At 36.1% G+C, this 14469-nt stretch overlaps 1 protein-coding gene across 1 annotated transcript in view; it reads left to right on the forward strand.

Moving 5' to 3' along the window:
- The window catches only part of cox10 (cytochrome c oxidase assembly factor heme A:farnesyltransferase COX10), a 69133-nt gene that overhangs the window by 34571 nt on the left and 20093 nt on the right, over positions 1 to 14469 (forward strand). The gene's annotated exons all lie outside the window — the stretch shown is intronic.

A 14469-nucleotide genomic window follows, 5' to 3' on the forward strand; every position in this document is an offset into this window, starting at 1 on the left:
GTATTAGTTTCAGTGTTAGTTTTAGTTTTTCTTTTTCTAAATAAGGATATTTGTTAGGTGCAAGATTTAAAATCATCAGAATAAATATTGTATGATAAAAACTCACCCTAAGATGAAACATTTTTTGAAAGATGTATTCAGAGGACACATGACCATTACCATCTACCCATCCTCAAATTCAAATACAACAGCCCACATCATAGCAGCCCTACAATATGTGTGCAAGGCTGCTTCTAAGGTTAGATACACAGTAGTGATGGGAAGTTTGGATCTTTAACAGGAACCGGATCTTTTGTGACAATCTTACCATGTTGGACCCAACATGCTGTTGAGTTGTTACAAGCTGCAGTTGTTACAAGCTTAGTTCAGTCTCAGCAGGCTGTCATGTACTGTTTGTGTTTGATTCACCTGCTGAATCACGCATTCAGAGTATTATTGGTTCACCGCTTCCTAAATCTGATCTCAGTGTATTGTTCTAATAACTGAATAATACAGTATATATTGGTTTATTTCGAGTTAGGGGGCAATCAGAAATTATAAAAGTAAGTAGTTTGAAGAAAAAAGTGCTTACTGGAGACACAAATCTTTTCAATTGATTCAGTTCGATTTAGTGAATTAGTTCAACCGGTTCACTTAGAAGATCTGGTTAATAAAAGCGATTTTATTCCCGATCATGATTACTAATAAATAAAACACATTATTGGGTTCAAATGTGTTAAATTAATACTCTTAAGTCTCTGCTAGGGTCATATTTAATGTTGTCAGCATGCTGCTGTCATGTTCAGCCATTGTTGTTGTTCACGGGAGAAACAGCAAGGATGACTGGAGGAGGACCGGCTTGGTCTGGCCAATGGCATTAGGATTACAGACTTTGAGGTGCTGTATGGGTCAAACATCTGGCAGTGCGAAGTAAATAGATTTGCTTCTAAAAGGCATACAGTATTTATTAAAAAAATTCACAAAGATGAAAACAAATGATGTTTTTGCTATTAATTTTGTTTCAGTTAGATTTGTATATTCACAATATAGTTTTAGTTCTGTAGTTCTAGTTTTTTGAAAAACTCGTTTTTATTTTTATTTCAGTTAACAAAAATGTTTTTAAATTCTAGTTTTCGTTTTTAGATTGTTTTTGTTAAAAATATTAACCTTGATGCACAATGCAACCAATCATCCAAGCAGCTGTTTTTATTTTTATACACCATACTGACCATTACCGTTATTTTTTTTTAATCTTACTCTCCACAGCTTGTACGTTTCCTCTTACCGTTTTATAGTGAAGCATCATTCTGTCATCCCAGCTAATCTGCTTTCACTTTGACAGAAACCATTTTGCTTCGTTTAATGGCGACAGATGGTTGACAACTTACTCAAAGGGCTTGACAGCAGAGCTAGCAGTCTGACATTGCTTTCGACAAGCCTGACTAAGGGACAAGAAGAAGAGTAGAAAGGGTCTCGAGGGCCAAACGCATGAAGCGAGAGCGGACTGAGGTTGACAGAAACTCTTTGCACGTAGTCAAGCTCTTCAAAACCATCTTGCTTCCATCTGTTAGCATGGATGGCACCGTTCTTGAGTCATGAATAATTCAAACGCTTCTCCAGTGGTGCCTTGATGGTTGCAGAATTGGTCTGAAATGATGAGCACTTTTTTTCTTTTTGGTATTTTTCTTTAAACGGAGGTTAATCTGAGGCCCCCATTAAAACAAGACTTGCATCTTTAACTCAATCCATACCCCATCTGTCAGAGGCCTTCAGGCTAATAACAGGGTTGGTTTCCATGGATGCTGCTGCTCGGCACCCTGTCATATGGGTTTGAAAAACCACAATTAGTGTCTGCTTTGTAATTACCAACTTTAATGCTGGAGAGGATGGCGATCAAATCCAAGCCTCTTGGAGCTTGAGCCATTCAGACAATCTTCCATGTCTAGACCTCCAGTTTCTTGGATATTTACTCAGCGCAGACCGGTTTTGACAAAATACATATGTTCTTCTCTCATTATTTGGCCTTCAACATGATCTTGTCTTCTTGCGTTGTCTACATGAATTAAATCAGTTTAGAATGACAGCCTTGAGGAGATTGGAATGGCAGCCTTGTCAAACTGTCCCAGCAAATTATAGTGTATCCAGTAAATTCAGTGAGCTGGATATCTCAGATACTAGGAGTCACAAGCTGCTTCCCAATTCGCATACTATCCGTCCTAAATAGTATTTGAAAATAGAATTAGTGTGTCCCAAATCGTAGTATGTTTAACAGAGTATGCCAAAGGTTCCAGGATGGTTGACTATTTCTGGTTTACAAATTTCTATTACATTTCTATTTCTGGTTTACAAATTTCTATTACATTTCTATTTCTGGTTTACAAATTTCTATTACAAATTTTTAAGTGTAGAACCGTCCATACTCTAACTGCATTTATTGGCCACAGTACATTGCACATTGGACATTGCACGTGTATTCGGTTAGAACTACATATGAGGGTGAAATGTGCAAATATACTATAAACCTGATGGACACGCGAGACCAATCGTCGTCAAAAGTAGAGAGGCTTGTGCAAAATGTTTGTATGACTGTTAATTAATATCTAGCCCACTGGAAAATATTTAAATCTAAATATTCTAAAATCTATATATAAATATACAACAATCATTGTCTGTGTTATTTTTCATCGGCAACAACAATGCTAGACTTCTATAAATATGTGTTAAGGCATTAGCGTCTGAATGCGTAATTATCCAAAGACCTGCGGAGATTTTTCTGCATGAAAGGCTTGTGTATAGGAGATTAACCTGCTGCTGCTTCTCCAATAAGTTAGGTAATCAAATCAAATACTATAGAATTATGGCTAATAAAGACTGCATACCTTCTAGTACAGGAGTCAATCGTCAATCTATATATGGCGATTAAAGCTCGCCTTGTAGTACAGGAGTCAATCATGGATAGGGAAATTGGCCCTCGCTGACAAAAAATGGACCGGCCCACTGGGAATACTCCCTGTCTTCCCGATTAGCCAATCCGGGCCTGCACTTGTATATCTATCTTTATGAGGACTTTGTTTAGTTGGGTTACAAACTGTATATTCTATTCCCTTACCTCAACCTTATAAATGCAACCCTCACATTAAACATTCTCAAAATATTTTTTAGTATAAATATAGTATAGGATATATTTTTATAACTGGCCACTTATAGGTTTAGAGAAGAGATGTAATATTTCAGTTTCTCCCTTCGATTGCTTCACAAGTTCAACGTTAGTTCAACTACAATCAATAGATGTTCTTGCCTGGAGTCAACTTAAACCTTTATCTACCTTTCCTGGTGTCCTGACTAAAGTGTGCAGGCAGATAAATGTGTAGGGATGTGAAAAGGAGTCCTAATTATGGAATGCAAACACTGTTTGGGGTCTTGGAGTTAACGGCAGCCTGTGGTTTTGCAGTAAGATAGATGCAGTTGCAGCAGAGAAAACAGATCTTGTGACCCGTGTCCAGACATGTCTAAGCGCTTACCGCAAACTGCTGATAAAGAAACAAGAATAAAACAGGCAGATTAGACATTGAAAAGGGTTTCTATAGGTGAAATACCACTAGGAATGTGTGTGTACTTTGCGTGTTATGCCTGAATATGTGTCTCTTCGGCTGAAAATCTGACATCTCTGCCTCATGGATCAAGAAGATGGAGAGGGTGCTGACGTGAATGTCTTGATAAGAAAACCACTTCTTTCAAATGTCCATTGGGGAGATGGCTTAATGAAGAATGTTTAGTCTTATGTCACATCTTTGTTGAGGTGAAATGTTAAAAGTGCAATCACACCGTGGCCGGCTGAAATGATCCAGCCTCTTGGGAAGTAAACTTCAACATCCGTTGGCAAGAATGTTTGAAAGAAATGCTTTTTCGCCACATGTTGTTTAATGCAACAATTTTAACAATGGCAGGGAATTGAGTTCCACCTCTATAGAGACATAAGCTCTATGCCTGTATGTAAACACACTGTAAGCAAGCATTTTAGGGTCATGCATTTGCAAGACTTATTTTCTCATGAGACTTTTGCTGTCACACACAGCCGCAGGCACCAGATATAATCTAAACACATACTCATGCGTTCTTGGATAAACACATGCTTGCTTGACATCCTCACAGATGCTGATATTAAACGACTCAGTTGCACAAACAGTTCATGGTCTTAATGGTAATCTGGGAATGTCAACATTTAATCTTAACTGATACATCAGAGGTAAATCAAACCTATGATTAGCCCATCGTATCAAAGCTTAATGTGGCCTTGAATATCTTTGCGTTCTCTGTAAAAATAATCGTATGACTCAAATGTGTCTTTGTTTAGTTTGCCAGAGACTTAAATTGAGCTTTGATTATCAGGGTCATGATTAATGAGGGCTTTTAGTCGAAAGCTCTGTTCATAAACATGCCTATGCAAGGCGTATACTAGAGGGAAGTTTCTTCATTAAACATCTAGTGAAGAACATGAAACTCTCAAATCACCGAATTTAAAAAGAGTGCCTAAAATTTCAGGCCCATTGTTATGTTGATTGTGCGGTATACGCCAGATTTGTTGAAGAACCGCTTATTTTGGCTAGGTTTTAAGTGGCTTGATTAACTTATAATCGCCCTAAGTTTTTTTTTAGGCGGTCCTTGTTGTTTTTGTTGTAACACAAAATACGTGACCATTAATGAGACTGTTTAATGTTCAATCCATCACAGTTGTCTTACCTCACCGCAACCAGAATCGTTAGCCATTCTGGCTCTTTCTTAGTAACTTGAGGCCTCGTCGCAGTAGGATGCGCTGTGTTGGCGGGATCACAACTGCGAAATAAAGGCTCACCTTAATGATGAGCTGGGTTATGTGAAGTGACACCAGGCCAAAGATGATGAACTAGCTTGTCTTTCCCACAGGAGGTATTCAGGCCTCTTGAACCACCGGCTTAGCCTCCGTCTCCAACACCCAACCGAACTAGACAGCACTCATCCATCTTATGTCATTACCATGAAATACCTTTTAATGTTGTCGTAATAACTGGAACAAACATTGCAAATAAATCAGCAAGTGCTGGAACCAAACCAAAAAAAAAAAAAAAGTAGAAAAGGGCTACAGTGAAGTAATGGTGCCTTTTTATTTAGTGTATGTGGCTAACAAGACAAAAATGTAAGTCTTTAGTTGAGTTAGACTGATGATGCACAGATTTCCGTATTCATGTTTGTCCATTCTTCTTTAGTACAACATCCCTAAGCATTCCCAGTCCCCCTATCTTCTCCAGTGCCCGCTGGCAAAAGGAACTTAATACATTGATTTGCACTGAGGCAGCGCTAGTGTAGAGCAGAACATTCGTAATTGGCTGATTAGCATGTGGACAGTTTAGCACTCAACTCTGCTTTGCGCGGGCCATTAATCAAGCTTGTCGCTGTGCCAGCTGAGTTGCTGCCAGGTTCCTCGCAGTGCTCCAAGCTGGAGAGGCCAAATGATCACAGCTCAGATACCAGGCTGGATAGAAGGACTTGCATCCTGACTCTTGTGTGGAGATAGCAGGGAGTACGGATGTTAAATAGTTCCCAGAGTGAACCTAGAACAAATGAATTCTAAAGTGGCATTACTAGATATGAGTAATTTCTAAAGAGTTTTAGCCCAAAAAATTATGTAATTTTTCTGTTTGATATTGGTATCCATATTTATTTATTATTTATTTATTTATTAGATAATAGGGAGGGGAAACACTTTCAGAATGTCTGTAATGTAGACATGGGAAATTAATGTAAACAATGCTTGTTTGTTCACAATTACATTTAGGCCAATAATGCTTTTCCCCTCAAATTGTGTCTTTCATTAGATTTTTTTTCTGTTAAATGATTGATTTATTTATTTATTTTTTTTATCAAAATGGTGTGTAATGGAATGAAATTTTCAAATTTAAACCATTTAATACATTTTCAAAATGTAAACAATTGATTTAGGCAAAGTAATCCTGTAATTTCTCTCAAATTTTGATATTGTTTACAATATTTATTTAACAATAGTAGGGAGGGAAATTGATTTAAAATGTTTGAATTTGGGAATTAATACAAATTAAACGTATTTTTTTTACAAGTAAATGTAATTTGACTCCCGAATTATATCTTTCATTGTAATTTTTTTCTGTTATTATATGATTTATTTGACATGATTTTTATGTTAATATTTTTATGTTAATAATGAGTCATAATATATTTGTCTTATATTGTTTTAGTTCAAATTAAAAATAAAAAGTTTGTATTGAATATCTTTGTTTTGGTGTGTATAGTGGAAGCTGTTCTGAAGTGAAGCAATGAAATGTTCTCATCTAATTTGTAAATCTAGATGATTGTCAACTTTTTATGGTCCTAATATATACTCATCTATATAAGCAATAAATAAGCACCAAGCTACTTTTCAGTTCAGACTTTAAGTTATTTTTAAAAAGTAGAATTTGTAGACATAGCTGAGTGATTCAGCGAAATAATTCTGTATTTTCTCAATTGATTTTGAGATTGTTTACAATATTTATTTGACAATTATAGGGAGGAAAATGGATTTAAAATATTTGACTAGGTATTAATGTAAATGAAGCTTATTTTTTCATAATTCAATGTAATTAGATTTCACCCCCTCAAATAAGGTCTTTCATTGTATTTTTTTCATTACTATAGGATTGATTAGATTTCAAAATGGTGTCTAATGAAATTAATTAATCAAATGTAAACCATTTAATCAGCCTTTCAAAATGTAAGCAAGTGAAAATGACATTTATTGCAAAGTATTGAATTATTTCACCCTTTTGTTTTATAATCTTACCCTGTTTAAAATGAGTCATAATATATTTGTCTTATTTTGTTTTAGATAAAAAAATAAATAAATTGTGGTGAATGTGTTTTTTTCAATGTGTATAGTGGTAGCTGTTCTGAAGTGACACAGTGAAAGATTTCTCATGTGATATGTAAATCTAAATCAAATTCATATGGACATAATATATAAGCATCTACCTGACAAAAGTCTTGTCATACATCAATAAATACTTGACTTTTAGTTGATCATTTGGAAAAGTGGCAGAAGGTAGATTTTTCCTCAATGAATCATCTGCTGAACTGCATCCAATCATCATAAATACTACAGAAGACCAACTGGAACCTCAATGGATCCAAGATTCTCACAGAATGCAGTCTAGTTTGGTCAAGGAAAAATCATGATTTGGGGTCACATTCAATATGAGGCGTGCAGGAGATCTGCGATGTGGATGGCAACATCAACAGTCTGAGGTATTAAGACATTTGTGCTGCCCATTGCATTACAAACCACAGAAAAGGGCAAGCTCTTCAGCATGGTACACTCCTCATACTTCCACATCAAAGTTCCTGAAAGTACAGGAGGTCAGTGTGCTCCAGGATTGGTCAGCCCATTATTGAGCATTTCTGGGGTAAGATGGAGGAGGCATTGAAGATGAATCCAAAGAATCTTGATGAACTCTGGGAGTCCTGCAAGAACGCTTTCTTTGCCATTCCAGATGACTTTATTAATAAATTGAGTCATTGAAGAGATGCATGGATGCAGTCCTCCAAGCTCATGGAAGTCATACTCAATAGTAATTCTTTTTCCACTGCACCATGACTTTATATTCTATACTGTACATTATCTCTGTTTAGTGACAAGGTTTTTGTCTAAGTAAAGTCAGGCCATACTGTCCTAATTAAATAATAATTATAATATTTTATTTTGGTAAAATAAGCATAATCTATAGGCCTTTGCCTTTAATATAAGCCACTTCTGATACCAAATGATCAACTAGAAGTCAAGTTATTATTTGTTGGTTCTAAAGGTGATAGGTGACATCTTTTGTCAGGTAGTGTATAAACGCATCCAGCTACTTTTCAGTTTAGACTGACGTTTAAAAAAGACCATTTGTAATGTGCAAAAGCCAACGCCATATCTTTTTTTAAAACCAATTATGAATTATCCAATTTTAACTATATATTTACCGTTATATTCATTTACAATGTATACATTTACATTTAGTCATTTAGCAGACGCTTTTATCCAAAGCAACTTACAAATGAGGACAAGGAAGCAATTTACACAACTATAAGAGCAACAATGAATAAGTGCTGTAGGCAAGTTTCAGGTGTGTAAAGTCTAAGAAGGAAAGCATTGGTAATATATATATATATATATATATATATATATATATATATATATATATATATATATATATATATATATATTTTTTTTTTTTTTTTTTTTTGTAGTTATTGGAGGAGTCAGAGAGGGAGTCTCATCTTAGTAAGGAAAGTGGAGACTAAATAGTTGAGTTTTTAGTCACTGTTTGAACACAGCAAGTGACTGCCGTTCTGATGCAGTTAGGGACTTCATTCCACCAACAGATTGAGCGCGAGCATTCGGAAAGCGCATCTACTGTTTTTTAATAACCGTTAAGTGTAAAAAAAAAAGCCTCACATACTTTTTTTTTCTTTTTTCCAGTATATATTATGGAAATAGGCATATTTGGACGCAGGAATTGTGTTGACTTCAACTATATACTGCTGAAATTTATAGGACACTAAAGCATCATTAACATCCCCGCCTGTAGGATTCATTCAATAACATTGGTTCTCCAGATGTGCCAGGAAGGAAGTCCGTGCAGCTGATTGTCAAATAATTAAATCATAACCGAAGACTTTAGAGGTCCTTTCTTTCAGAGATCTTGCCTTTTTTTTCCTACCAACTTTCGTTCTCCATCCTTGAATTTCACAAAAGGGGAAATGGTAGAGTTTGTAATTGTAATTCAGCAGACCGTGATCCATTCATTCACCTTTAAAGTGCAATCTTAGCGCAGCAGACGCTCTATATAATTACTGCATGGTGAGTGCAGTGGTCTGGCCAACAGTTTCTCCAGGAACCCGACAGAAATCACGTAGCTCAGGTTGAACTTGACCCACTGTCGATAAAGAAGTGCTCGAGATGATTTGCAGCCTGTTGTTTTGATCTGGCAGGTAATTTTGTTAAATCAGTGGACTATTAACTCAACTTCTGAACTGTTTCTGCACCTGGACTTTTGACAGCATGAGGAATCATCATTTAACGCATGTGCTTACAATGTCCACGGTGTTGATTGAGAATTTGGATTGTAGTTTTTGTTTGCAAAGGTGGAGAGGGATAAACTAGTTGCTGAGTAGGTGTTTGAGCAGGTGGTGTTTACTTTTACCTATGATCATCGCCAATGTCTTTCTCATATACAGCAGCTGCGTCTGTAAATGTCTCCGTACACGTGCACTTCTCTACATGAGAATATTTGGCCTGAGTTTTCAGTTTGTTTGCATGTTTATGTAAGTGCGTTTGCCCTCGGATGCACTTCCCGTCAGTAAACAGTTGTCAGTGTTACAGTAAGTTTCTCATCAGCATTAGTTAGTACAGTCTCATAGTCCAGGCAGCGTTTGTTTGCTGTGGCTGTCACTTTGTCCCGTCACGCTGCTGCAGTCACAGCGCTTTTCCCTGTGAGTGAACCCAGAGCCCTGAGTACAGTGAACTCTGCAGTATCACTCTTGTGCTGATGTAGCCGTTTTCTAAATATACTCAGACTCTGTGGTCTCGATAAGAGTGGAATGAGGATTAAGGCTTCTTGATACGCACACAAAGTGCACTGGAACTTTGCTGTACTACATTGCTTTGCAATAACGTCTCATTATTTGGTCTGTGTAAAAATTTGCACACCCGAGCAATTGCAGTGTTATGGATGTGACATTTGCAGTAAAAACTATGTTAAATTTATATTAGTTTAAAGCTTTATTAATCCTCTTGGGGCAATTCATTCTGACATGATGGTGCTTCACATATAACGAGAAAGTCAAGGTTTTAAAACATAGATGTTATACTTTTCTTACGGTATGTGTAAGAGTTATTTTTTGTTTTTTAGGACAACAGTATCTCCAGCACTAAATCCAAAGATGGTATCTTAATTTGTAAAGAAATCTGTGTTTTGGAAACTAATGAAGACAGCAGAAGTCAATGATTCATTTATATGATTTAGCTTGAAATGTTTACTTCTGCAAAATATTTTAAATGTTTCTCAAAATAAATATATTGTCTGTGTCTGAAATTGCCTACTACTTAGAAAGTACAGCATTTAAATTTTAATTTACTAATCGACCGTAAGAAAAGTACATTCTATAGAGGAATTACTAACCTACGTCACACATGACATCACACCGGTCCCCAGTTGTCAGTGGAACTTGTTTCATAATGTAGGTAGAAAAGAATAATGGGCTTTTACTGATAAATCGAGGATCCAACAGCACTGAAAAAAATGCTGAGTTCCACACAATTCCTTTATGTTGTCCCAACACGAATCGATTTAGTTAACGTAATAGTTTTTACAAATGCATTTGGATTCAACATAAATCACTTAGGTTGTCCCAAAAACTATTTAAAAATTGTGTTGTTTCAACTCATTTTAAATTAGTTTTAACAAGCAGCTCAAATCTTTTTTTTTTTTTTTTTTTTTTGAGTGAGTTGCAAAGATTCAAGCTCTTTGTAATATTTTTCATGTGTCATATATTTGTAAAATCAAAACACGGACATAACATGTGAGTGACCAGTGCCATTGATTCATAAGTAATATTTCGCAAAATATAGGGTTTATCAAATAAATGCAGTCTTGATGAGCATAAAGGGCTTTTGAAAAAGCATTTTTTATCAAACCCAGAATTTGATAAATAGCATATACATTGTGCGTTTCTGAAAGAAAAAAAAAATTGATGTAATCTTGCAGTGTCTTCAAACATAATCACAATATAGATTAGGGCTGAGCGATATGGCAAAAATGCAGTCTCAGTAATTATTGTCCATATTGTATGATAGCGATAATTACTTTAATACAAGTTGTTAATGCTTATTGATTTAGAAGAGTACCCCAACAATGACCAAAGCAAAAAACACTAGAAAAATTAGAGGGTCCATTAAATAGCAGAACATATTTTCGGTTGATAATTTTTCGGTGGCCAAAAAATCGGTACATCTTTAATATCAGCACACTTTTAGATTCTCATTGTTGCACATTTCTGCTGTGTGATTGGCTCTTAGATAAGTATAGAGTAAAAAAGTCCAGAGTTTATCATTGTTATTGATATCAATTTTATTGCGATTCTATATAATATAATTTTTTGGCCCAGCCCTAATATAGACTTCTGTTTTTTATTGTTGAAGAAACGATGTTGACACATTCTAACAAGTGCTGATGTACTGAAGAAATAAGACAGATTTCTGATTATTCAGGGCCTTAAATATGGAGTTGACAGCCTGTATTCTCACATGCTCTATTCATATTCATTTACACTTCTACAGTGTCTTTTTTAAAAGTGTGATCTTCTTCGGCAATAGACGTACTGAAGCAGAAGTGTCAGGGGGTCTGGGGGTGATGATGTGAACCAGATGATGAACCAGCCTGAGAGACAAAATCTGTGAAACAAGACAATGCATGCGAATTAAGCTTCAAAAACACTCAAAACTTGTATTTGTTTCTCAATAAGTTTTCCAATATACTTTTTTTTTTTGGGTTCGCTTACTAATACTTAAGCCAGTGTTCTGTCCCAGATCTCACTTTTACTCACTATTGGGAGCCTTTTAAAGTAAACTCTTGTCCTTTTTGTAGGTTAACAAGGCATTTGAAATCTCTCTGGTCTTAAATGTTGCAGTTGTAGCCAAGATACACTCCGTAACAGTCATGTTAGCATCCGGCTAATACTTGAGAGACTTTGCGAGCAGCAGAAATTCGCTCCGGTCGACCCTCTGACGCGCTTCCTGACCCAGGAAATAGAATTAACACCTCGGCCCTAAAACTGCAGGGGCCTCAGAAACGGCCACATCTGTGCCCTGCCCTGTCCGGGATCTCCAGTGCAATAACACTGACGGCCGGGAGAATAAATTTGAGACTCAGCAGACCCTTCGCTCCAATTTTATACAACACACTTCGGGCTTCAACTTCCTCTGCACTGTATCAGGCTACTTTATCACTTTGGATGACATTGGTCCAAGTTTAAAAGCGCAGCCAAAAATAGCTGAAACCAAATGAAAAACAATCAATCTCCCATGACACGTTTGTCACCGAGTTTGTTGTTTTACCTCCTTGAGATGTTTTATTGACCTGCCCGCTCCTCATGCATTAGTCTAAACATTGAGGAATTGTATTTTGGTCATTTTATTTTTTTTGTGTTGAAATGCATGATGGGAAATATCATGCAGTTAATAGATGTTATCATTTGTTGCAAATAGCACTAGCAGGGATCCTCTTTAAACTCCAGGGGATGCTTGGAAATTCCAAACAGACACGCACCGTCAGATAATATGCATCTCCCCCTGTTGTCCTCCACAAGTGGTCGGGTCCCATTCTCTGAGGCATCTAACAAAATATAAATGTAGTCTGCGTGAAATGTATTACCTACCACAAGAGCGTTTTTAAGCGTGGACTCTTTTCCGATGTCAAACGGACAGTAAATTAAGAGAGGAAAAGAGGAATGGATTATCTGTTTATTAGTTATTTTATGGGGGCCATATTTTAGGAGAAATGGATCCTGAAATTCTTGGGGTTGAAAAGTGAGCTATCTGTTTTCTTCATTAGGTGCATGTGCTGTCTCTCACAGACTGAATAACCACTTTCTGGCTTTAAACGCCCCATGTGTTTGTGTTTTAGTCTCACATTGTAGATTCCCCGAGGTGGGTTTTGTGCAGACTCCCCAGCAGAAAGCCATAAAACAGAAAAACTTTTTTTTACCTTAATCGTCTCTGTTGCACCTAAGCAACCTCTGTCGTTCCGTCTCGAACACATGCGTTCATATCCATCCATTTATGGGTTTGAATTTCATGCGTTTGTTGGAAATCTTGAGCAGATGTTTCAGAGAATATATGAGAAACGTGCTTCTCTTTAAGTTTTTTTTTCATAAGTCACAAAGAAAAAGGTGCTAACAATTGTTAGCTGTGTTGGTAGTATTTGTTTTATTACACAAAGATCTGATATTTCTCTATCATACAAAGATCTGAGGTTTCAAATTTACATTTTTTTTTATTGTCTTTTAGAGGTTTTTATTTTGATTTTGAAGATCACAAATATTCCACCAAATGCAATTTTCCTTTTTTTATTACTTTATATTAACCATATATATATATACACACACACACACACACACACACACACACACACACACACATATATATATATATATATATATATATATATATATATATATATATATATATACATACATATATATATATACACACACACACACACATATATATATATATATATATATATAAATACATACATACATACATACATACATACATACATACACACACACACGCACACACGCACACACACACACACACACACACACACACACACACACACACACACACACACACACACACACACACACACACACACACACAGACAGAACAAAAAAAAACACATGAGAACAAACATTGGCTCGTACTTTAGACAAACAAAAGACACTATAAAAGAAAACAACAAAGAATCGAGACAAAAGAACAAAAAATAAACAAAAAACACACACATACTAGTCACAAAACATACAGTCAAAACTAGAGAGGGTGTATAGCTTAAACCTCAGAGGGGTCAGTGGAATGCTCTTGAGATGTTGATTTGTCAAATAAATCAAGAAATTGACCCCAAGTAGCCCAAAAATTTTCTCGTGGAGCTTGTCTGTAAAAATCTCAGTCTCTCCATCTGAATAACAGACATCATATTAGAAATCCAGTTTTGGAATGAGGGGGGTATTGGTGATGTCCAATTATTAAACCAAATGCAATTTTCTTAACTTCCCTAGAGGTTAGTATTGTAACATTAGTATTGACTGGTTGAGCGATGTTGACTAATTTGGCATTGTATGATGTCTAATGTGAAACATCACGATGTACCATACCGATGTCGACATAGGCAGTGATGAATGAATCATTTTTGAATAATTAATTGATTCATAACAAATTAGTTATTTGTAGCCTACCGTTGCAACTACCTGACCCGCATGGTCTTTGTTTTACCCATCACTAAATCATAATTGAGTAAAGATAAGTTACATACAAATTACCACCTGCCAGTCACTTTTTCCACAGGACTCTGGCATGAATAGGCAGAGTTATCTGTGTCATTATAACAGCATCGACAAACTTTGTTGGTAAAAAAGGTGCACAACCAACAGTATCTGAGGTTTTTTGTTAACATATAGTACAAGTGTAAAAGCGAAAGATTGAAGCAGTGTATTGACACTGTGACATGCTGCCTGATAGATTAAAAAGGCCAAAGAGTCATTAGATACAGTCAAGATTAATTAAATATCACGTTTAACAACTATAGTGAGGGGCGATGCAGTGGTACATCCTTGATAAACTGTCTGACTGCTGCTCCTCAGACGCTGCAGCGCATGACAGAGTATGTTTGTGCATGTGTG

The sequence above is a fragment of the Danio rerio genome, chromosome 12 (genome assembly GCF_049306965.1).
Source record: "Danio rerio strain Tuebingen ecotype United States chromosome 12, GRCz12tu, whole genome shotgun sequence".
Lineage (NCBI taxonomy): Eukaryota > Metazoa > Chordata > Actinopteri > Cypriniformes > Danionidae > Danio > Danio rerio.